The sequence below is a fragment of the Zeugodacus cucurbitae genome, chromosome 4, assembly GCF_028554725.1.
Source record: "Zeugodacus cucurbitae isolate PBARC_wt_2022May chromosome 4, idZeuCucr1.2, whole genome shotgun sequence".
In the NCBI taxonomy this organism is placed as follows: Eukaryota; Metazoa; Arthropoda; class Insecta; order Diptera; family Tephritidae; genus Zeugodacus; species Zeugodacus cucurbitae.
In genome coordinates, this window is record NC_071669.1 from 50,056,690 (window position 1) to 50,083,238 (window position 26,549).

Sequence of the window (26,549 nt, forward strand, 5' to 3'; positions counted from 1 at the left end):
CGTTTGCTCAAAAAGGAACTAAAACTGTCCAAAGCAGGCTGGAACTTTAACAAAATCAAATCGTTACGGCATGTGTGGGTTGGAGATTTTACACATTGTAGCAATGAAAATTTAGGAAAACTTACACTGGAAAAAATCAGTAAGTAGTTTCTGAAATTTTAATCATTTAGATAATAAAATGTTGAAATGATAATTTGGTTCGATATTTAGTTCGATAAATACAAATATAGAACCTGTGCTCATATAGCATAAATCTCCATAAGGAGAATTGAAATAAGTTACAAACTAAACCATTCCAATTCGTAGAGTTTTGAAGTCCAATCTCTGATTCTTTAAGTCTTCAAAAAGGAGATCCAGGTTTTGTTTTTCTGGAATAGGGAAATGATTCGAAGATTCTTTGCATTCCCACTGACTCCTTCTTCAGACTATTGACTAACACTTTTAGCAGAATGTCTTTCACAACATCATCAACGAGCATTAGGATAGACACTCAGTTCGTCGAGCGAAAATGTTTACTTTGATCCAATTTTTTCATAGGCGAAAGTAGTAAAGATTCCAAGATTTAGATTTAAAGCGATGTTTGAGTTAATCTTGAGAGAAGCACTACTCCATTCTAGTAAAGCATGTGTCTTGTAATGCTTTATTTATGTTCCTATGGTATATCTGGATAAAATAAAGTGACGGATAAAAGATCCACTGAAGACTAAAGTTGGCAATAACTCTTCAGGAAGCGGCAGGGCGGAAAGTTGACGTACATATTGGAGCATTCGTTAAGGAATTAGGCGCTGGATTTAGGACCCGGATTGGAAAAAATGTGACTACTAGGAATGAATGAGAAAAAATCTTGATATCAATCCTTTTTAGAGGGTTTAAACTTTTTATAATCCGACCTATATATACACATAAACCTAGATAATATTCTAGAATTACTCATCCAGTTTTTTTCAGTGCATTCACAGCTCATGTTCAAGTTTTTGAGTGGCCGTCAAATTTGTAAACTTTTCATTGCCGTCGGACACATCAGCGTTCATCCATTTGGCCTGGTCAGCAAAAGAGTTAGGCTGAAGTTAAGTTTTGACATGTAACGTTGCACAAGAGCCGCCAGCAGCAAAGTGCTTCGAAAGTTTTCCGTTAACATTGCTCCGCAACAGCTCCACATTTGTTGGGCCGAGCTTTTATGGCCGAGCCTGCCACACGCAGACATAAATAAAATTCGTATAAAAAATGCAAATAGAGAGAATTTTATTTCCAGCCAACAAGAATTTATAGAGACATTAAGCTACAGCATAGGTTAGAGTTGGTTGGCTCAACCATAACACAACAACAACAATAGCAACAGCAATATAAGTTTAAAACAGTAATTGATGCATATTTAGAGAGAGAGAGAGAGTGGGTGAGCAGCGGCGGATGGTGGCTGGCTGCTGGTTCAAGTGTTGCACGCGGCGTCAACAGCCGCCCGGCAAAACTTTTCGGTAAACTTGCTTCGGCCGAAGTGTTGCTGCCTACCCCGGCTCTAGAGGGCGTTAAATTGTGTACTTAATGCATGAGTTTCGAGTGTCATATGTTGTTGTGCCTAATCCAGTGTTGCTGCTGTTGTTGTTGTTATATACTTCTGCTCTTGTTGTTCTATTGTAGTACTTAGTATACAATCTTAATCGCCTGCATGTGACAAGCGACGAGAGAAAAGGCGGTAACCGTGCTGCCAGTGAACTGTTTTTGAATTATTACCAACGGTAAACAGCCCCAGCCGGCACTCGACTGCGCATACTTGTGGTGTCGCTGTGTGTGCGAGCGCGTGTTGTATGGTCTTGATACTTTTGGGAAGATTGAGTGACGAGGCGAAGTTTGGCGGACACCGGAAAAGTCTAAAGTGCCATACTAATACATAAGTTTATTTAGTTTGCTCGGCATGCGTTTTATTTAATCGATGTTGGAAGAATTCGTAGATTTTTTTGTGGAATTTAAATGTTTGAGTATCACTAAGACCCAGAAATGTACTAGAAAACCTTCTTTACTTGATGGAGGGTTAAGCTTACTCTGTATACTCTTCTTTCAATGGGACATCGATTCATCGATTCACTTCGCAATTTCGTACAAAATATGACCGACATAGTGATTAGAAACTATCAACTGTGAAGATATTTATTGAAAAATTTAGAGATACTGGATCAATTAGTGATCTTAGGGACTCTAAACGTTAACAGTAAATATCGCAGACCAAAGGTGAGGAAGGAATAGTTTGTGTTTGAAGTAAGCGGAATTCGACAACAGATACTTCTTCACCTCTTCAAACTAAATATAAAATATTAGATAGTTGTTTAACAAACGGACCAGTTAGAGAGAGGTCAAGAACGATGTTATTCTTAAAGGGATAACTGTAATACGATACATAAATGTATAAATGAATTGATTTGATCTAAGAGAAAGTCATGAAAAAGTTTGAAAACTAGTTGAAGCACGATAAATATATTTTGAAGCCATCAAAAGATAGTTTGTTGGGTTATATAATTTATATTATTTTTAGTATTGAAAGTAGTAAGTATTACGAAAAATGTATCACATACGACAATATTAAGCGAAAACAGTCGTGGTCGAAGGCCGGTGAATCGTCCCAAACAGTTGCCAAGCCGGGATTGACGGCCAGGAAGGTTGTGTTTTTGGTGGGATTGGAAGGGTATCATCCACTATGAGCTGCTCCCATATGGCCAGACGCTTAATTCTACCATCTACTGCGAACAGGCCGGATCGCTTGAAGCAGGCGATCGACCAGAAGCGTCCAGAATTGTTGTTGTTGTGTTCGACCAGGACAACGCCAGACCACACACTTCGTTGATGACTCGTCGGAAGTTACGGGAACTCGGATGGGAGGTTGTATCGCATCCACCATATAGCCCGGACATAGCGCCAAGTTCCTGTCCATGGCGAACGCCCTTGGCGGTGTAAAGTTGAACTCCAAAGGGGCTTGTGAAAAGTGGCTGTCCCAGTTCTTCACAAATAATGAGGGGGGCTTCTACGAAGGTGGTATTATAAAGTTGTCGTCTAGATGGAAACAGATTATCGAACGAAACGGCGTATATCTAAACTAAATCCGATCACTGTAACACTTTTTTAAGCATTGAATAAAGTGCAAAAAAAGCGGAAGGAAGATATTTGCCAACCTAATATCTAAATTTTTATACTCTCGCAACAAAAGTTGCTAAAGAGAGTATTATAATTTTGTTCACATAACGGTTGTTTGTAATACCCAAAACTAAACGAGTTAGATATAGGGTTATATATACCAAAGTAATCAGGGTGAAGAGTGGAGTTCAAATCCGAATGTCTGTCCGTCCGTCTGTGCAAGCTGCACCATAGGAAGGTTGCTTTCGAAAATGAGCAAAATCGGACCAATGCCACGCCCACAAAATGGCGAAAACGGAAAATACATAAAGTGCCATAACTAAGCCATAAATAAAGCTATGGAAATAAAATTTGGTATGAAGGATCGCACTATGAAGGCGCATATTTGGATGTAATTTTTTTGGGGAGGTGGGCATGACCCATGAAACTTGGTTTGTAATAGTTTCCTTTTCCTTTGTAATCGTTTCACAACCGCGCCTACTTCCTATATACAAGAACTTTGAAGACTATCTGAATCGCTTACTTTACAATATATAAAGTAAGCATTAGTGAAGATATCGGTGCAGAACTTTGCACAAATACTATGTTTATAGTGTGGCAGCCCCATTCTAAAAATCGCCGATCGGACCATAGATTTTTAATGCCCCATATATCGAACACCTCGGTGCTTCTAACCTAATATTATGGTTTCCAACTTTCAATGGACTTTATACAATATATATATCGACGAATATGTGAGTCAAATTGTGTATTACATAATATAAATAAAGTCAAATAAATAAATTGCGAGAGTATAAAATGTTCGGTTACACCCGAACTTAGCCCTTCCTTACTTGTTTATACTCCAAATGTAACTTTCATTATTGGCTTTCTTCAATACAAATATGTATTTATTAAAGAATTTTGCAGCTTTAATTTTATGTGTTAAAATGTATTAAAACCTGAAACACAATTAAGTAAATTATTCTCCCATTTTCAATTATTCCTGCCTTGAAGCATAAAGTTGTGTTTTCTAAATCACCTTAAGGCACAAATTTCCATTTCAATACCTGCTTGTAATAAAAATAATTAAATGCCAACTAATGCTATAATGAAGACTAAAATAACTGAAAACTCATTAAAAAATTAAAATCATGCTTTCACAAGCAAAGCTGGAAGCTATAAAAGCTGTGCAGATATACTTATATACATATATGAAAATAAGTTTGTATGTGTGTCCGTAGCAAAGAAAACATTACAAAATAACTATTCATGAAAAGTTGCTAAGGATAAACTGCTCCCAACTGGCCACAGCAACAAAAACAAAATATTATTATATAATATATATGTATATTTACTGTTTGTATGTATGTATGAGTGTTAGTGCACAACAAAAACAATAAAGCATACAATGCATATGCTTGCTTGGCGCTTAAATTGTATGCTTTATAATTAATTCCCATCAAAAACAGACTTTCACAGCATCAAAGTTGTGAACCGAGTTGTGTGTGAGCGAGCAGCGGGTGACTCGACTCGGCTCTTAGTGGCAGTGGTGGGTGCGGGGGCAGCATCCAAGCGAGCAAGCCCATAATCATTAATCTTATCGCCGCCTTGGCTTATTATTTCAATTTGCTAAGCAATCGGCCGCTTGCCGACCAGGCACAGGATGTGAGTGAGTGTGTTAGAGTGTGTTGGTGAGTGAGAGTGTCAGGGACATTGGTGCGTGTGTGTGGGTGTTGCTGTTGTTGTAGCTGTGCGTGTGACTTGCGGTTCTTGCCGCTTTGCTTTACTGCTGCGGCCAAATGCGGAAAGAAACTCAATGACCGGAAGCATGCAAACAAAACTTCTGAGGCTGAAGGCTGTGAGCGGCGCGTGGCACGTGCACCAATTCCTGCGGCGTTTTTAGACGCGAAGGTACCGTTATGCTTGTGCTTTAGTTATGAGACTAGCGCTGCTGCTGCTGCTGCTGCGGTTAATAGACGCATTTAAATAGAGTTCAACAAATCTGTTTGCTTATTGAATTTTATTGCTGTTGTTGTGCTTAGTATAAAGGCAACAAAAACTGCAATCACATTGATTTTCATGGAGCAAAGCTTTGTTTGTTTGCGTTTGGTTACCGTTGTGTGCGGGGTATGGGGAGTATGCTTTGAGTGTGTTTGGTTATTTATTTATTTAACTGTTTAAACGATTATGTGAAAATCCAATTACACGCCTTGTTGATCAATGCTTGATCAGGTTTATTAATTCATTTCATTGTTGAGGACGAGTGCGAGTATTGAGTGTGTGTGCCGATTATGAGAGTGTGTTTAATATTTATGATTGTGTGTTAACAATTATTGTTGAATTTCAGAGCTTTCATTTGCGACTGCTGAAAAGCTTGTCAATAAATTTTTGAAATACAAAAAAAAAAAAAAATAAAAAAATATGTTTTGAGTTACTAAAAAGCTTTTAATTAAAGATTAAATTTAAAAATATATAATTTTCTTAACGCACTGATTCTCAAAATTATTATTTTTTACCTATATATCCACATATTAATAAAAATGCTCAGCATCTTCTCCTGTGCCTTTGAAGCTGCCAAAGCATCTGTTTCTGAAATGTCTTAAAAAAGGGGGAAACACTTTTTGCTAACGGCATCAAAACGCTAATACAGCGTTTAATTCGATTCTCAAAGCATTTCACCATAGCACTGGCGGCAGTCGCCAAATTAAATCGAAACCTAAAACGGAAATGTAGTACATCTTAAGGCGAAATTGCCAGTTTATTTGCATATCACAAGCGATGAAAAAGCAAAAATAATATACATTATGTATATAATAATAATAATAAGGTAAGAAGCTATTGAAATGGCATGAGACCACATGCAGGCAATGGATTAAAACGTTTTATGTGAGCGGAAATCGGTTTCGCGTTCAAAGCCAAATTCGCATATTATCGGTTTCATGTGAATATGAATTGAAATCGGATAATGCTTGCAATTAGGGTGATTCGGTTTATTTTTGATTTATAGAATATTATAATTTAACCTACTATTATAACTTTCTTAAAGTTCATATTTTTTTACAATGGTTAAAATGCACACATATTTTTCATCAATATTGTATATATTGAATTCTTGCATCATCCTTCAATGTAAAAAATATTCTATGACTAAAGCAACTAAAGGTAATTCTGCCGATGGTAGTAAATCACTGAGTTACTATATATGAATATACTTTTGAGCCCTACATTACACTCAAAATGAAAATTTCGATCTGAGATAGATATACCTGATCAGTCCTTATGGTGCAGAAGCGTGGACGATGCAACCAACGATACCCGATGAAACGGCACTAGTAAAAAGATTCTGCGAAAGATGCATGGTCCCTTGATTTATGGAAAGATAAACTCTAGGAGTTATACGATGACATGGTTCAGCGAATAAAAGGACAGCGACCACATTTATATAACAGATTTCGTATCTAATACAGACTCACTCCGTCACCACTAAAATCAGATCTAAGTAACTTGAATGAACCATGATATACAATATATATGATCAAGATCTGTCAATACATCTACATTCCACCGATTTGGGAATATTATTTGCCTCTACTACGATATAAGCGTACGAGCTCACTCAAGACTTTGGAAATTATCAAAAGGGGTCGATAAGAGATTGGAGGTATATACTATGGAATTTATTTCATAAATGTTTCGGATGTTTTTCATATTTTTTAAAGCTTTCATTTAAATAATGCTCTGAACCATAGTCTATCTAATGTGCTTTCTTTGCTTATTTCATTGAAATTTTTGTGTTTCCTTGACCAAGTTAACTGATTTAGATATTTCTTCATCACGCATTGACCATAGAGAGATGGTTCTACATTTTTGTTACAATTACGAAGCTAATTAAACTAACCTTATTGTAAATACTTGTGCTGTTTTCACTTTTCAGAAATTGTTGTAAGGTAGTAATTGTTATAGTGTTAACTTAAAGGATCAAACCTAGTTAGATTATCTATAGAAGAATTATCGATTGAATATTGAATTTTACTTGAAATTATATACATACCTATATATATACCTAATATGCACAATTTCTTTTCACACTTATCATTTCTTAATGAAGTGAAGTACCATTTATCAAATTATAGAGAAAAAATTACGTTTATGAAACTGAATATCCAAAGGTAAAATCTAAAACTACTCTTTAAGGTCTTCCTCTTTGGTATATTGTATAAAACAGGCAACACAAGTGCCACCTTAATCTAAAAACCTGGAAAAAAACAATCTGACATGCTTCGTCGCACATGTGCAGCAATTTGAATACCCCCAACCATACAATTTTCCATATTCTCAACTCCTATATAGCACATTACCCCCCTGAAGGCATGCGCTTATGAGATTTTTTTTGCTTTCCATTTTATGGGCATGTGAGCACACTTTTCAGCTTCTCCAACGCGAATGACATGTCCAAAACAAATTCGTCTGTTTTTGATTTGCTAAAAATACAATATTGAGAATACACCAACAACAACAACAACTACAATGCTACAAGAAATAGACAACAACAAATCATGCGCTTACAACACCAACACGCGGCACGTCTGTGAGCCACCCTTTTCTATGCCGCGTTAGTATGTATTCGTGAGTGGGTGCGTTTATGCAGATTTCTATTTGCTTGACTAAGTGCTGGGATCTGAGATTTAAATTCAATGTTAGAGTACCAAAAAGCGCGCACCAAAGCAAAAACAACAACAAAAATGTGCGGATATTTGACAGGAGCAGCAGCTGGAGTGGCAGGGGCAGGAAATGAAGAATATTCGCCTCTAACGGGGTGCGGAAGGGGTTGCGGGGGTCTGCGCTTGTTCGATTATCATTTCACTCAATTCATTCTTTATTTGGCAACTGCATTAGAGCCGATTGTAATCTTTTTATTGCTTTTGTACTCGTATGTGGCGGCTTCGAATACTTTTTGTATGTTTTTTAAATTGTTCGCTGCTAGGATTTCGGATTTCGGGTTTAGCGAAATTGTTTGTTAAATTCGTTTATTATATTGACTATGTGTGTATTTACGTGTTTCGGCCATTGCGGTTATGCTATGCGGTACTTTGCACCCGAAATGGGGATCTACACACACACACACATGCATTTAAATGTATGTGTATCTGTGTGTGTGTGTGGTAATATATGATGGAGGGAGGGGGGAATTCTGTTTTTTATTTGCTCAAACGCTTTACGCTGACTTTTTATGGTTCTGCAATTGATTTACGCTTTGAACTGTCATTAGAGCTCGGTTTATTTGCTTGCGTTTAAGTGGCTGACGTCAGCGCAGTCATGTGTGTGGTGCATGCATGCGTGTGTGTCTACTATAGTATTATTGAGTGAATGTTTTTAATGTGTTTGATTATTTATTTGATAAACATGCATGCAATGCATAGTGCTTTTTAATTCAATGTGATTTCATTAGTCAAATGCATATTTATTTGAATACTAGAGTGGAGGAATTTAAGAATTTACTCGAATATACGCAGTGTTTTTTTAGGAGAGGAATAGATCTTAGCTTGAGGTAGACAATCTTCAAACAAAAAATTATAAATTTAATATGAAAAAAAGAAACATCAAAAGAGTAATTAAAATAAGGATATAATAACCGATTACGTATAAGTACTGTAACCAATTGTTTAAGACCTTAAGGTTAGATTAAGAAACACACACAATTTAGTAGTATAAGTTCAACCAATCACCAAAAAAGTGGAGTGGATGTTGTTGTTGCTGCTATAATACCAGAAATTATTCCCCAAATATTTTGGGAGACAGTCCTTTATCAATTAAGTAGTAGGATTCGTGTCTATTACATAGACCTGACTGTCGTGAACCCTGACTGTTCATGGAGACTGATATTGGTTTAAAATTTGGGACAGATATGATAATTAGCTAATACTTTAGCAATTGCACAGATATTTGAATATATATGCATATCCCCCATCTCAGTTATGGAGGATAATATCAAGAAAGTGTGAGAGAGAGACTATTTTATGACTCGATACATTTTATATTAAGTCCCTTTCGGCAAAGAACCGCTCCACAGCAACTGTAAATGTTATGCTTTCCCAAGAAAGCCTTCTTAAATAATCGCTTAGTAAACCTTTTAGATATATATTTGTCTACCAATGATTTTTCTTCTTTCCAAAATTTCATTATTTACCGAAGTGTCCCTCAAAACTCGATTTGAGATCCGACAACTATAACGATAGACATAACCTTTTCAAATTCACATGTATTTAGATGGTATTGACTCTAAATCTTAACGATATTGAAGTTTTGTACTGAATTATTATAGAATTGCTGTTTCTTAATAGTGCATGTCAAATTTGAAGAGATCGTCTCAGTTTCTATAAAAATTTAAACGATAAAAGTAAGTACACAAAATCTAGTAGAATGAAAGGTCGGTGAATAAAAAACTACTACGACTTTTTCATAAGTAAGTAAGAATCATAGTCAGGGTTGTTTTATAAACATATGGATATAAGAGTACTCTTAAGAGTTCTTCGGTAGATTCACAAATAGTCAATGAAAATCAGAATAATTACACTCACAAAAAAAATATGTCGAATTTGTAAAATGTGTCCTCCATATTGGTACGCCATTTTGAATTTCTGAAAAGTAACGTCAAATTCATAATCAGCGACACCGAAAACCCCTGAGTGACGAGTTTCAAGTGATTCCAGTGAATTTTTCAAAATGTTGGATCCGCCATTTTGAATTTTTGAAAACCAACACCGGATTCGTAATCGAACCGAAAACCCCCGTGTAGCGAGTTTCAAGCGAATCCGATGAAGTTTTAAAAACCCTGTCCGCCATATTGGTTTTCTGGGGTTATGTCAAAACCCTGATCTGATTGGGCTAAACGAACCTCAGATTCGGATTCAGCGACCCCAACAACATAAGGCACACATAGTAAGACCACAGGTCATGACAACAATTGTTTTTTGTGTGGCTGTGTTATTTTAAGTGAAGTTCTACTCTACAGTTTTAACGTTTTTCAATTCAAGAGATTAATTAGTAAAAGTGCCGACCAAAATACCGCGTTTAAAGAAAAACAAAGGTGAGATAGCTAGCTACTTCTAGAAAGAAGTTTCAAAACAGGGTACCTCAGATAAAATAGCAGTTTCCACCTTATCTTTTTCAGTGATCGATGATAACAGATTCCTGATTCCAGTATTGATTTACTTATCCCCTTCTAATCCACATACCCAGTGTTTTAATATCGGAATGTTTCGTTAGGTGTTCTTATTGAATGGTTTAAACTGAAAATTTTACAAAAATCATTTATACAAAAATTTCTATTTTTTCTCTGTTTAAATTCTTTTGTTGTTTTGTTTTGGCCCGTAGTCTTAAGACAGGACTTTTTAATGTTATTATATCAATAAATCTAACAGAGGAGCTTTTGATGGGATTATAAGAGAGAGCAATATTAGTCGGTAATTTGGCAATGAATTTCACAAGAAATGTGAAGTAAATATTCTAAAGTGGTTAAGAACTTCTTCTGTTGAGGAAACAATTACGTTTACTCATAGGTAATCGTTTCAGACATAAATTCAATTCAGAGATTGCTTCAACTGACTACACTTTTTGTTGTAATAACACTAACTTCATCTAACAAATTGAACATGCTTAAACAAACACAACCTATCGAGCACTTTAAGATCGAAACCCGAGCTTTAACAGCATACTAGATTTCCAGTGCAAATTCACAAATTGCACGACTAAGTAATTTGTAAATAATTACATTAAAACAACGGAACTGGAAAACAGTTAGTGAGTACACAAGCGTCACACAAACACTGCAACTGATGGGGTTGTCGACGCTAGGAACTGACAACAAACAGCAAACCGCAAAAATTCAAACCACAAAAGTCAAATGGCGCTGCACTGGCACGGCACTTGCACTTGGCAAGCACAATCAATGTTGCCGAATATCAAATCGACGAACACAGTATACAGTACTAGAAGCAAACCCCTGTATATCGCTAACGCACTTAATACACCATTAAGCGCACATATCGAATGTCATTCAACACATCCTTAGTGCAATTTGGAGCAAACCGTGGCCTTCCCGGCGCTCGTTCAACGCATTTAGCCGACGGGTGAGGGTGAAACGGTGCTGGCAATCTGGCTGCAGCATTTGGCAGAGATGAAAAAGACGTCTCATTAGGGAACATATGCTTCGATTAGAGTGTATTTAGCGATGAGCTAACTGAAGCGAAACGCAACTAACAACGTGCATACATACATATATATATATATATATATACTCGTATATACAAGGATATATGGAAAGTGTAGCAGCGATGTAGGAAAGTTGCAAAAATGTATCTGCGTATGTGTGTGTGTGTTTGTGTAAGTGACGGCTCGCGCAGCTGACGCCTGTTTAGTTATCGTCTCTCGTTTATCCCTTAACTTGCATCTGCGCCTTAAAGCAGGCTATACATATGCTATTCCACCATGGCAGTGCCCTTTACGCTAGCAGAACAACAACAACAATGAAATAAGCATTTAGCAACTCAATGCTTACAGTCGAGAAGTCAATTTTTCGAGTAAAAGGATACTTTGCAAGTAATTTGTATGCGTACAACAACAACAACAACAGCAGCAGCAGCAGCAAATATAACACTAACAAGTCGGAAATAACAGTAAATGTGGGGAGTGTCAGAAAAATGTGTTACACGTTGAAGGATATTATTTGATTGCGCGCCACACACACACACACACATACACTCAGTGTAATAACTGTAATTTTGGCAGTAGTTAAAGCGTGATTGCCTCGACTACTTGCAGCCTCTCTGCGACTTTAATGTGACGAATGATGAATATTTTATGGTTGATTTCAGTTGAGCGAGTGTGGACTTATTACTTTTTTTGTGCGTTTTTTTTGTTGCAAGCAAATTAGTCGTCGCAATGCATTACGTAAACGATTACTGTGCAGTTATACCAGTTTAATATATCATATACACATATATGTATACAAATTATAGCACGACTTATCTGTGTCATAATCAAGTTCACAGCGGCTTACGTCTTAATAATAAATAGTCAGTGTTTTTTGTTTTGCAACTAGTTAAGATTAATTGCGATTTCATTTCATAAGATTTAAATAATAATGCAATACATTATGCATTACTATAGACGCCCCATTGTGTAGGTCATCGTAAATTGACTTTTAATTGGCAGTTAACGTTCACTAAGTAAGTCTCTGGCCATTATGCAAATGCATGCTTTGATTTTTGTTTGTTCAGCTCAAAAATTATTAATTTATTGAATTTAGTTTTATTGATGGCTTAATTAAATGTTAAAATTTTGTAATGATTAATGTTCTTAGCAGGTGATAAACTGTTGACACTAGTCGAATTAATTGCTTAGTAAATGCTTCCGTTTTGGCTAATGTCGCAAAGTCCTTTAAAATATTAAATATGTGAATAATTATGTGGAGGCCAGTTTTGTTTTGTCAATTGAAACTAGAGTTAGTGGAAAAAATAAATGAATAATTGCAAAATTATGCATTGAGCTTGCGTGTAAAAGTCAATTATTTGCATATAAATTTAAAAAAATAATTAAAATTAGTATATTAATATGTACGAGTATTGTAAAAATTTGTATTTATGAGAAAATAAATATTTTGTGTTGGTACGAATAATAATAAAGTCATTAAAAATGTAAAAAATATATTTAATACTATCAATAAATTAAAACATTTTAAATTAGGATCTGACAAAGATTCGGCGAATGGGAAGCGCCCACAAATGCCTAAGGATCGATTTGCCAAAATGTGTAGTTTTATTTTTGGTAAATTAAAAGAAAAAAACGGATTTTCTTAATTACAAATAAGTGATCTGATTTAAGGATTCAAAACAAATTAAACCAGCCTTTTACAAAAGGTTTATAAAGTTTTAAAATGAAGTATAAATTATTTCACCATAGCTATTTTTATTTAAAAATATAAATTTTTAAATTATTTTATTTGTTATTTCTCTTTGGTGTCTTAAGAGAATATGAATTTTGATTTTTGAATTTTATTTGAAAATTATGCTGGAGTAAAAAGTCTCTGTAGGTTATTGCAATTACAATCATAATAATATTTCAGATTTATTTATTAATAAAACGTATGAGGAATTTGACAATGATACGAAACGAAAGGAACTGCAAATATCTAGAACGGTATTCCAAAGGTATAATAATTATACAATTTTTCAATTAGAAATATTTTAGTTCAGAATATCGAAAACAATCGTGGATATGTCTGAACGATTTAAATTATGAAATCCATAAAAGTAATACCATATTTTTTGTATGCCTCCATACGATATAGAGAGACTCTTTTAAAATTATGTATAATGCTCTGGTCGAAAAGTTCGAGTTATGGAAGGAAATTTGTATGAAATTTGACTTTTATTTCCAATTCAAGAGTTCGAGTTATGGAGAACTTCGAGATATAGAAGTTAGAGTTATGAAAGTTTCACTGTATTTTGCATCTTAAGAGGTTAAGTGGGTTTCAGAGGCTAAAAACAAACGCAATTTTACATTTTTTTTTAATATATGCAATCATATATTTCATTTCAACAATTCAGTGAAGTAAAGATAGATACATATTTAAACAGTATTTTGTGACTTTTTTTAATTTCAAAAACTTAGCTGTTTACACCTCATCTCTCATGACGTGCCCAGCATCTAAAAACAAGAAACCAAAAATATTTCGATAGTACATGGATAAATGTGTTTAAAGTTTTACATTCGTACTGACGTGGCCTGATGGGCGGAGCTTCCAAAGGGTATATTTGATATTTTTCGATCAGATTTTAAACATATTGCACAACCCATCTAACCCCCTATGAAAACATTTGAGTTCACAGGGATTTGTTTTGGTTTAGTTGTGTAAGATTCTAAGGACATGCATTTAGTTAGCACCATAGAGTCATCGTTTGGATATATTTCAAGCAAACATACACTTTTTCCCGTCGGATAAACTCCTTTTGAAGCCTTTTCGGAGTCTATCATGGAAAGTGAAGAGGTCCAAGAATTTAAAAACCCTCGTTCTCAGTGTCATAATTTCCCATTGCACGAAGATTATATCGGAATTCTAATAAAAAAGTGATGTAAATTATTAAAATTATTTCATGATATTTTATTACTAAAAATTATATCATGATATTTTTATAAAGAGAATCCTACTGCTTTGCTATTAAAATTCCAAATAATGATAATCGTTTAATAAAATGCATTTGAGTTTTTCTGTGCTGTCAAACTAAAGGTCGAAAGAATGTTCCCTGGAAATAAATTTAGTGATATTGGAGTGATAATAGCAGCGACTGAGAGATATATTATGAAACCAAAGACCAATTTACTACAAAAATGTCATGGAAAAGTTTGAAGCCAATATAATAAAATCGGATTTTATCAAAAAATCGTAAAACCGTGGTTGTTATGCGTTCGTCGTATTCATGGAACGGTAGTACGAGGGCTTCCATATATATTTCTTCTATATTTTTTCACAACTTTCGACGTGGATTATCGCGACAAAAGTGTATCGATGAACTAAAATCTTTGTATGGCTATGAAGCACCATCCTTTAGCACTGTGAAAAACTGGTACACGAACGAATTCAATCGTGGCCGACGCTCGCTCAAAGACGGATTCCGTGAAGGTCGTCCAAAAACAGCCGTTGTGCCAGAAAACATCGATGCCGTACGTGAACTGATAATGCAAGACCGTCATGTAACATACCTTCAGATAGAGGCATGCCTATGCATTTCTCCCACCAGCATACATTCGATATTGCATGAACACCTGGCCGTAAAAAAGGTTTGTTCTCGTTGGATCCCGCACAATTTGTTGCGGAAAAACTTGTTTTTGCGCAAAAACTGAACATTTTTGTAATTTCCAGTTAAAATTTCGTTTGATATTAAAGTAAAAGCAAGAAAAATTTTACAATGCTCTTGAAAACTTTTGCAAATTCCTTTTTTATATATAGTCCAAATTCTCATAAGCACCTTTTCTTCAATTTAAGAACATTAACTTATAAAGCTATTTGATTTTAAATGTGTTTTCAATGCTCTAAGTACGCAAAAATATATATGGACACCAAAAATAAATAAAAAAGTCAAGAGACATACATACATACATATATATCTAACAATAACACGTGCGAAATGTCAGAAAAATATGGACTTGCACAGCAGGCTATCAGCCTATGCCGAAATGTCCACAACGTACGGCTTTTATGCCTTTTTCATGAACATCAAAGACTGACCACGCCGAAAGCGCCAACTTCAACGGCATTCAAAGCCCTAACTCCACATGCCAGGGAGGGGATTTTTTTGGCACAGTGAATGCCCGCTGTGTGCAGGCGGGTTTGATGTTAGGTGTTTGAACAAGTGTGGCAATTCACACTCCACCACAACGGTCAAGTGACACTGCGCCACCGTTATTGTCGCTGTCGCTGTCGCTGTCAGTGTCATTGTCGCTGCCTCTGTCTCCAAGCGCCAAATCAATTTCAAATAACAGACAATCTTTGGTATATACATACATATGAAGAAAATGAAGAAGGGAAGCTGTGAAATTTTGACGTTTAGACTGAATTTTTTTCCAGTTAAAAATCACAGTTAGGGCCGATGCTTTAGAAAAAGTGTTGATGGCATTTGACAACACTCAAACAAACTGAGTGAAGTGGAGGGGTTATGAAATTGCTATAGAAGAACAGCAATGGTCAGCTGTGGTAAAAAGGCGATAAATGCGCCATAACTCAAAAAATGCAGTAAAATGCGGTTGTGCGCCTATTTGTATGCAACACTTTAGATCTGTAGCCGGAGTGTCTCACATTTTTCGACGCATTTCGATGTTGCGCTGCAATTTCACTTTTGTTGCGCATTTCGCCGCGTCACATGCAAACAACAACAACAAAACATAAATACTTGAAAAACAATAACAACACACACATTTACAGCTACTCCTGCAGAGTGTCTCCCGCCTGCATTGTGGTCAGCCGCCAGTGCAATTTCAGCCATTGCGTCGGCCATTGCATGGTTGTCCGCAGATTTTTTGACAAACGGTGCAGCACGCAGGTGATTCATCATTTCGAGAGTATTATTGCAACGTTTATTGCGGCGTTAAATGGCATTTTTACAAACGCACTCAACGCCAAGTGGTTCAGACTCTGCTCAAACGCGCAATCATTTTTGCTAGATGCGTTGCATGTTGAGTGTAACGGTGTCAGCGCTGATCTCAAACCACTCATTTGCCCCCAATGTGCGAGTTTATGCGCCCACTGCAGCAGTTTAGATGGGTGACTTGCAAGTATCTCGCACACACACTTAAATTTATTGCATTGCAAAATTTTCCAACTTGTTGTTGTAATTTTTTTTTGCATTTTTGTTGCATTGACGACAACGCTGCCCGCCTTGCACTCCAACTTCAGTTGCATTGACTCGACTTCCTAATGCGCGTATACAATAATTAACTGATAATTACAACAATTTGCATTTGTTGTTGTATTTGTAGTTGTTGCTTTTGATTGTAGCGCCGAGCGTCACCTAGAATTATGATTAGTTAAATGCAACGGGTAAATACCGGCAATGCACCAGTATTTTACTGCTCACCTATGAACACGCGTGCTTGTGTCTGTATGTGTGTGTGTGTGTGTGTGTGTACCGGCAATTATATGGTAAGCTTGTTTACGGTAATATTTCATTTGTTGTTCGTTAAAATGGCAATCGCAGTGTCGGAGGTGAGCCACTCGACCCTGACAAGCTTAACGGCTTCTGGCTATTTGCCAATGAATAGATCAGGCTTTGGAGTTGTTTTTATTATTATTGTTGCTGCTACTGCTGACGTATGCATATTTATATTTTCCTATATGTAAATATGTAGTCTCACCACGCATACTCGTTACCATTATTGCCGTTAATAAATATTTTAGTATTATTGCCAATTATCGGTTGACTATCAAATGCTTGGGTTCAAGGCTTTAAGTGGCTTTCGGTTGGTAACCCATGTGTGTGCTGGCGCTACCAATGTGCTTTACTAATATTTGTTATATAAAATTTTCCATAAACAATTAGCAGGAAGCTGCCGCTGCAATACTTGCATTACAATAACTAATCGCGAATGCTAACTATTAGACGTAATTAATTTTATGCTTCATTTTATGACATTACCATTAGTTGTCATTAGAAATTGTTAAATGGTTAAAGTGTTTCTTGGGAAATATTTAAATGCCTTCATATTATATCATATTGTTTTTAGTTATGATTAAAATATGACGAAGCATTTATTCTTATTGTTGTTGAGATTATTAATTCTGAACTACTAAAGAGAGGGAGAAAATAGAATATACATATAGGAGAATTTTTTGTAACCTTATATTTTAAATTAAGTTACTAAAAAATATTATCCAAAAGTACATACCATACAAGTAGAATAATCTCTTGAGATCGTATTTATTAATAAGATAGTTTAGTAGTTGAAGGTATATATTAGAAATAAACAAGAAAAAATCGTTAACTTCAGCTGTACCGAAGCTAATATACCCTTCACAGGTGCATTTCTTTTAGTAACTATGTGTTTAAGCAAATCTAAAGACGTAAGAAAAAGTAAGTAAAAAAAGAAAACATATCACTAATTCTTTTTAGCAGGGTTGTTTGCTAGAAACATTAAGGTTATATAGTTAACCGATCCGAACAATTTCTTCGGAGATTATATTATTACCTTAAGCAGTAATCCATGTCAAATTTCGTGAAGATACCATGTCAAATGCGAACATTTTCCGTACAAGCCATTGATTCCGATCGTTCGGTTTGTATGGCAGATATATGCTATAGTGAACCGATCTGAACAATTTTTTCGGAGATTAAATTATTTCTATGAACAATAACTCACACCAAATTTCGTGAAGATATGTAGTAAAATGCGGAAGTTTTCCATACAAGCCCTTGATTCCGATAGTTCAGTTTGTATGGCAGCTATATGCTATAGTGAACCGATCTGGACAATTTTTTCGGAGATTAAATTATTTATATGAACAATAACTCACACCAAATTTCGTGAAGATATGTAGTAAAATGCGGAAGTTTTCCACACAAGCCCTTGATTCCGATCGTTCAGTTTGTATGGCAGCTATATGCTATAGTGAACCGATCCGAACAATTTTTTCGGAGATTAAATTATTTCTATCAGCAATAGCTCACACCAAATTTAGTGTAGATATGTAGTAAAATGCGGAAGTTTTCCCTAGAAGCCCTTGATTCCGATCGTTCAGTTTGTATGGCAGCTATATGCTATAGTGAACCGATATGAACAATTTTTTCGGAGATTAAATTATTTCTATGAATAATAACTCACACCAAATTTCGTGAAGATATGTAGTAAAATGCGGAAGTTTTCCACACAAGCCCTTGATTCCGATCGTTCAGTTTGTATGACAGCTATATGACATAGTGGTCCGACAAATGAGCAGCTTCTTGAAGAGAAAATAACATCTGCAAAATTTCAAAACGATATCTTAAAAACTGAAGGACTAGTTCGTATATATACAGACAGACAGACAGACAGACAGACGGACATGGCTAAATCGACTCAGCTCAACGTACTGATCATTTATATATATACTTTATAGGGTCTCCGACGCTTCCTTCTGGGTGTTACAAACATCGTGACCTGTCTGTTCAGGGTATAAAAATAATATTCTGAATAAATATTAAATGATACCAAGCCACAGTGGTCCCGCCCATAGGCCAAAAATCAAAAAATGTCAAAATGTATACCGATGGCCTCTAAATTGTCCAAACTTCTTATTTGTAAACCGGTTTTCGCTGAAAATATAACGGTACTTTCTAAAATATAATTAAAAGCATGAACACGTGTTCATTTTCAAAGCCCAATTCAGCTTTTTTGAAATATTTCGAAGCAAGAACGCACTTCAAATTGGTCTCGTAATTGCTAAGGTTAACGAATCAAGATTATTTTTAATGGATTTTGAAGTTACAGGTACTTATTTTTATCTTATGAGATTAATTAAGACTAACCTGATTCTTGGTTTTTGTGAAATTAATGTTTTATGTCACCTTTTGATTTACAAAATTTTGGTGAGTCTTCAATTTGTTTACATAAAATTTTAACTTGTTAAATTGTTTTATAATTTGTTTTTTTTCCTATATTTTATGTGATATTATTCTTATCGGTGGGCATGGAGGTTGGACAAGGATATTTTAACGACAAATAATATTCAGTTTTTTTCGCTTTCTTCAATATTTTATAAAGCCTTACTGGAAGTCTTAACGCTCCGCTACCGTGAGAAGTATTTGTGCGCATCATATAAGTGTAATTACAGTGCTATGTGGGCTATATAATATAGTCGTCCGATATATCCAATTTTTTCAATATATTTAAAATATTTTGTTAGAATTTTGTGAAATTTCCATTGAGATATCTCACCGGGAAGTATTTATGACCGCTTACAAGTCGAACCACTGCGCAAGGAATGAGTTCACAGAACATGCATGATTTCTTCTTAATTTCGATTTTTAGAATAGCCTTTGGCTCCTTCCGCCATATTTCGTATGCTTTCTAAAACGACGACTATTTAAGGTTCTCTTTATTTTTGGACACACACACGGAGCCATGTGTGGTGAATAAAGAAATTGGGGCATCATTATAGTATTGTTTTGTGTCAAAAATTCACGAACAAGCATGAGCTTTCAATAAACGAAAATTTAGGATCATAAACGTTTAACCTTATCGGTTTTTTAATAAAAAAATGTTAAGAACTGGACTTTCCAAACCACTGAAATTTTAAATTTTACGATTCCCGTTTTTTTTTTTTTAAACATCACGTTCATACAACCCAAGACATCAGTAGATTGACTGAATTTTTAGAACCAATTAACCACTAGTAATCAGTTTATAATGCCTTCTGTTCCACAATAATCCACGTCAGTTCTTCTTTTAAATTTTCTACAACTTATCCGGTATTCGGATAATTGTAATAATAGTTAGACTGTTCCAACAAAAATAATATGTAATGGTTACTTTTTGGTACCGAAGTTTGATGAGTTCCTCTGGACTTGGCTTGGTTAAGTTAAGAACTCGATCGAAACAAAAACATTGGTCCATTTGCCAAAAGTTTTCAAAAAACCCTGAATAATTTATATTCATTATAGTTAACAAGATACTCAAGATGGTAATATAAAGACTGGTCATGAAGGAAAAGTATGACAGTTTGTGCACAAATTACATATAATATATATTATATTATTTTGTCAGAAATATCCATAAGTATCAAATATTTTTGAAGGATTTGTTAGAACTGGTAACTGACTCCATCTACATATATTCTATTGTTTGAATAAAAACTTCCTTAATATGAGCTTTAATACTCTAAGTTCCAAAAGAAATCAGTTGAATCCTGCTCTTCATAAGTGGTCAATGAAAACAAGTTTACTATATATTAGAAGAATCTTATCAGAAATATACTGTTTCATGGGATCTAGTATCTTAAGGATAATAACAAGTAAATGTATGTCATATTCTCACGATACCCGGATATTTATTTCGGAGCCCATTTATTTCCAGATAATAATAATGAAGGATCTTTCTATCAAATATAGTAGTATATAGAGGGTAGCATAATTGATTCTGGATCAAATTTTAGGTTCATAAAAGAATATTTATTTGGAACTAATATTAGAAATGCATTGTTTAACTTTTAATTCATTTCAACTTATTCTAAAACTCACAGAAAATTTGTACAAAAATTGACTTTAAACGAAAAATTTATACGAAAGGTATTATGATTATTTCATTTCAATTTCAAGTTTACCACCATAAAACTACTTGTGTAAGATTCAGACCTCATTTTATCTGCTTGTAATTATTCAATAATTTAAATAATTAAGTTCTTGACAAAACTTTCTTTATGTATATTCTTGCGAAAGGCTTCCTCTTCGACATAGTTAATAGGATTACAACGTCAACAAATATTTTCAAATCTTACATCTGCATCCGTTATTATTACTGTTTGTACGAAAACATTATGTAATCTCACAACAAAACATTTCCAACGGATATTCGTCAACACATCAGCTGGACTTCCGTATGAATGAACTCATTGCTAGATTACCACATTAACTCGCCACATTATAAGATCATTAGGTAAAAAGTTGATGGATCGATGACAATTGGACACGCTTAAACGATCATATGAAATTTTGATGAATCTCTTTTTTCGGGGCAACTGACATAATTGTGGTGACAAATTGGCGTGACGTCGTCAACGGCCAGACAATAAGCAGACGAATCATTAAAGGATACACATATGGTTATATATGTATGATAGACGAAGAACACATATGCCCTCGGCGCTTGCTGATCATGTGACATTTCTTGTATGAATTTATAGTAAATGAAATCAATTGAGTTGTGATCGATTACATTTTGACAGTAGTGAATTGTCAAATGGCAACACAGCATTGTTACAATGAAATTGTTACGCAAATTAAGCAATCCAACGCCCAGAATTCGGCATTGAAAGAGAATGCAGCAAACAAAAAAATATTTAATGAAAGTGTGGAAGTATTTGACAATCGGTTAGAAAAGGCAATACGCATCAATGATTCGCTAGAAAGAAAGGCAAAAACGAATGATAAAAGTGAAAACTCATTTAGAGCGCCAAATGCGCGTAGCGGGGCATAGAGTACGGCATGGCAAATAAAATCACACAAAAATGTGGCACCTCAAACTAATTTCATTAATTTTACGATTTGATTACTTTCGTCTGTCGCTAATGATATGCGTTGGCAGACATTTTATGAATTCCTTGACAATGGAATTAAGTCGCTGTGAAAATGGAAAAAGTTTTCCTCACACCAGAGAATATGGGCTGCAATTTTATTTTCTGTGATTCTCTGGCATTGTGTGTTCGCCGGAACAGCATTGTGATGACTGGTATTCATCGATTTTTTACAGTTGCCGGCGCTGTTTTTGTTTTTTTTTTTGGGCTCTCAGTGCGAATATGTGCAGATTTTTTAATATGTGGACTGAGTGTTGGTAACATTTTAGCGGAAGTTTTTATAATTTTTTGTTGTTGTAAAACATATCAAAAGTTTTGTTTTTATTGCATGTTTTGGAATTTGAAGTTTTTTAATACTACTCGATTTTATCTATTACCAGAGGAATTACGTAAAAGGAGTTCATGCAGTCGGTCCACTCTGGACCTTAGCAGATCTTTCACAAGAAATCCTTATAATTCTTTTAAGCTCTGAAGTCTCTGAGTACTCGAACTACAATTAAGATGTTATTATACAATTTTATTCCTAATTTTATTGAAAATCTCAGTGTTCTTGGAATTTACGAAAGACACATTTCTATTGATAATAAGAATTTTTGAAACATTGTGAATTTTCACTCACTTCGGAAACAGTTCCATTCACAATTTTGCTCGATAAATTCTTAAACTCTATGTGGGATTTCACCATTTTTTTATTCAATTGACTCTTTGGGTCTTGAAAGTTCGTCCCAAAAGTTTTTAGTATACAGTAACCATTTCTTTCAGCTCATATCTTAGACCAGCCTGATTATTTTTATTGTCATCTTCTATATTAACAATTGTAGAAGTAACTGGCTAGTTTTTAGAATTTTGTGTTAAGAATAGTTTTGGACTTCATAACTTCTAATAATTAGAGACTAAATTTTACCGGTCATATCAGATTCTGGGTGCAAGTGACTATTATAAAAGTCTTAATGGTTTTAGTAGTGTTGGTGGAATTAATCTTTCGTTCGTGTCTATAATAAATAACTTGAAGACACAACAGCGTAAGCTGTTTAAATGCTTCTGTTGGACCAAATTAAGAGACCTCTCATCTATATTGTTAAAATAGTTTTCAAAACTGTATAATTTTAAGATAGCTGGTTCCAGGCCCAAGTTCAACTTCAATACAATTTTTTAATGAAAGTACTGCTTTATTGTTCGATAAAATCCCCATCAAGATCAATGTATTTTTTTTATTTTCGAAACTGGCGAAAGAAAGAAGCTTCGAGACCTTTATATAGGAACCAAATCCACTTTGACCTCCTCATTTGAGTGTAATCTTATTCCATCGGGCCATATAGGAACCAAATCCATTTTGACCTCCTCATTTGAGTGTAATCTTATTCCAGCGGGCCATGTTTTGAGTTCAGGAAAGAAAAAATAACCGCTAAGGACCAAATAAATATGTGCTTTAAGCCGTTCTCAAAAGGCTGAGAGTATTCATGAATGAAAGAAGTGCATTCAAAATTTTGGTCCCAATTTAAAGGTGAGCTCTTTTAGAAAAAAATTTATAATTCTTTGACTCTGGTATTTAACTTTATAATATCACAGATGAAAGTACAGACGATTATTTAAATTAATTCCACAAAAGGTATTTTAATATTAAATTTGTAAAAATATATGTATTCTTTGAAGTTTACACTATACTCTGAATGTTTAAGGCTCATTGAAATAAAAAAACAGCAAGTAATGAATATTCTGTAGTACAAATAAACAGCCTTTCCTATATCTTTCCGGTATCTTGCTGAAGGACATGAATATTTAACCTTTATAATAATTTACTATTTTTAGACTTCAAGATTATATTCACATTGTAAGCAACATCCACTATATATTGTACATATGTATGCATCTACTCAGTATTTCAGAATGAAACTCATATACATAATATATATAATCTTAAATTATTCATTTCTATTTACTTCCTTTCAGAACTATTTGTTAGCTTTTAAACTATATACCAATGAGTATGCTGTACTTAAGTGATATACATGTACACATTTACTTTTATGTATAGTTATTATGTACTTCAATTAATTTAAATAATGTCTTCATAGTCCTTTATAGTCCGCTTTGTAACTAACTCTTTATGCTTTGCTCTCAATTTAAACTAGTGAGTGATTATATGTATATACTTATATATCGAGAGTTCGCCCTTTTGAGCGTGTACGTGTGTGTGTGTTGAAAGAAAAGCGACTGCGCATTTGAGAATTGGGTGGCGCCCAAAAAGCTGTGAGAGTTAACAATGCCCAACAACAATAATGCCAGTGCTTACAACCCTCATAAAGAGTAAATATCGTATGAATTTCTTCCAACACATCCAACAGCCATTATGGTGGCATGTGCCGTTGCGAAATGGCGTGCGGAATAAAAATCCAAAATAAAATAAAATAAAACATTTTTACAAATTGGGTAAACAAAATAAATAATTATTCATATTAAATATGCATTCGACTCCATTTGTGACATGAATCGATAAATACTATATATGTATGGTAAATAGTGACAATATATATTTAAACTTTGAGGCGCTTTCACTTATTCTGAGGATAATGACTTATCAAGAGATAATAACATTTTACTTGTATATTTTGTAAGGAGCATATTTAAGACCCTTTTTTTAGGTTTTAGTTCATCACCGTGGCGACAATGAAAAATCTAAACGAAAAAAAACCGAAATTCTAAAATCATTCTTCTTGAAGAAAAGATGGAAGCAGGGTTATTGGGATGAAAAGAAAATTTTCTTTTTACTAAAGATAGTCTTTATTTTAAAAATAGAAGTGGCATTATAATATTTCGAAACTCAAATATGAAGTAATAAGAATTTCAAAGTTCTATGTATCCTGGTTCATTACAAATTAAATGATTATAAATAAACTAAACACTTTTCTCATGAATTTTTTTTTAATTAACTCTCTTATCTTTACTTGTTTACATAGTTCTCTTTGTTTTAAAATAAAACAATTATTTCTATGTTTTTGAACACTTTTTGTATAACCACTTTTGTATAACTTTTTTCGCGAAACCGATTTTGACAATTCAACTCTGCGGAGAACGCCCACTGAATGAATACGTGCACAGCTCATAACAGAAAATGTAACTGTAAGCTTGCACAACACATATGTCCACATAATTGAAAAAACCGGTGGTTAAAAAAATTTAAATAACGAGAATTAGAAGCCGGTAAGTACAAGGTTGCCTATATACAACATTGGGCATGAAAGGGTTAAGGTGTGAATCAAAGACATAGGGATAGTTAGACATATAAATAATATTATAAGGTGGTCTATTGTGCCCTCCACTTGTCACATCACTTCATCTAACCATATCGCATTAAGGGTTAGGGATTTTCAAAAAATCAATTTTTTGTTTTTTTTTGCATTTTCGTTAATTATTTGATCCGAAAATTACTTTTCGAGTTATTCGACAAATAACAAAGAGCGGTCGGGCACTCCAACACGCTAGTGTAAAACTTAAAATGCGTTTTTCTCAAAACTATGTTTTTTACAGAATTACCTACACCAATTAATTGTCGATTTTTTCCTAAAAATCTAGAAAAAAATTTCCTGAGTCCGTCATTTTGTTAATTTTGGAGAAAAAGAAAAAAGCTTCTATCCGTCCTAGGATTATCTATTTATAAAACTAATTTTTCTTTTCCGATTGATTTTAGATGAATTTACAGAGACTTATGATTGTCACCGCAAAGACCTTTTTTTGAACTGGGTCAACACAAACAGCTATAACTTTGGAAATTACAAGTTTTTTTTCATATTTTCGTCAAAACATAGTGAATTAATGCCATATTATATATAACTTTTGTAAAATAACATGATTTATCAGCAAAAGAAAATTAGTGAAAATTGTAATTTTTCGTGTATCTGACTACCCCTAACCCCTTAAGGAATTTTAACAGACTGCTGGGACTGATAGATGTGATCTGCTCTCTTCTAAGAAATACTATTCCCATACTTTGACCCCTACTTTTAGTAACTGCTGGGCAATTAATTTTGCGAACTCGCAAAATCTACGATCTACGAAGTTGTGTCAAACAGAATCCCATTTTGTATAAATTTCGCCTTAAACTGCAGTGTCCAGTGTACACTTCACCAGTTGCTTCAATTTGTTCCTGAATAGCATAATGAATTCTTTGACATTTTCATATATACCCTCCCAGAAACTACTTTGCATGTCGAAGTTCAGGTAATTAGAGCCAGTGCCGACATAGGAGGGATACTTTCAATAGATAAATAATCAGGAATTCTCTTTCGATAATTCAGACCATTCCGTCAATTGTATGACTTCTTTCGATTGATGAGTAAATTCAAAGAATTAAAACTACCAAGTGACTGTTGAGATGTTCTATATGATGATTATGTTCAGAAGTTCAGCAGGAAATGTATGGCAGTTATAGCAACGAATGTTTCGACAAGTCGGACGTGTTTCACGTTTAAAGCAATCGTCGTCGTTGTTAATCATTAATTGAGACAAAAATCAACTCGGCTAATTTACCAATGATAACACATTGCCTTATCACTTGAAATCGATAATGATGTTGTACTAGAATATGTATATATTTTCCTAACATATTGATATATAAAAGGATATTGAATAT

The 26,549-nt window shown here is 34.4% G+C and overlaps 1 protein-coding gene across 1 annotated transcript in view; it reads right to left on the reverse strand.

Moving 5' to 3' along the window:
• The window catches only part of LOC105210514 (uncharacterized), a 38,358-nt gene that overhangs the window by 1,264 nt on the left and 10,545 nt on the right, over positions 1-26,549 (reverse strand). The gene's annotated exons all lie outside the window — the stretch shown is intronic.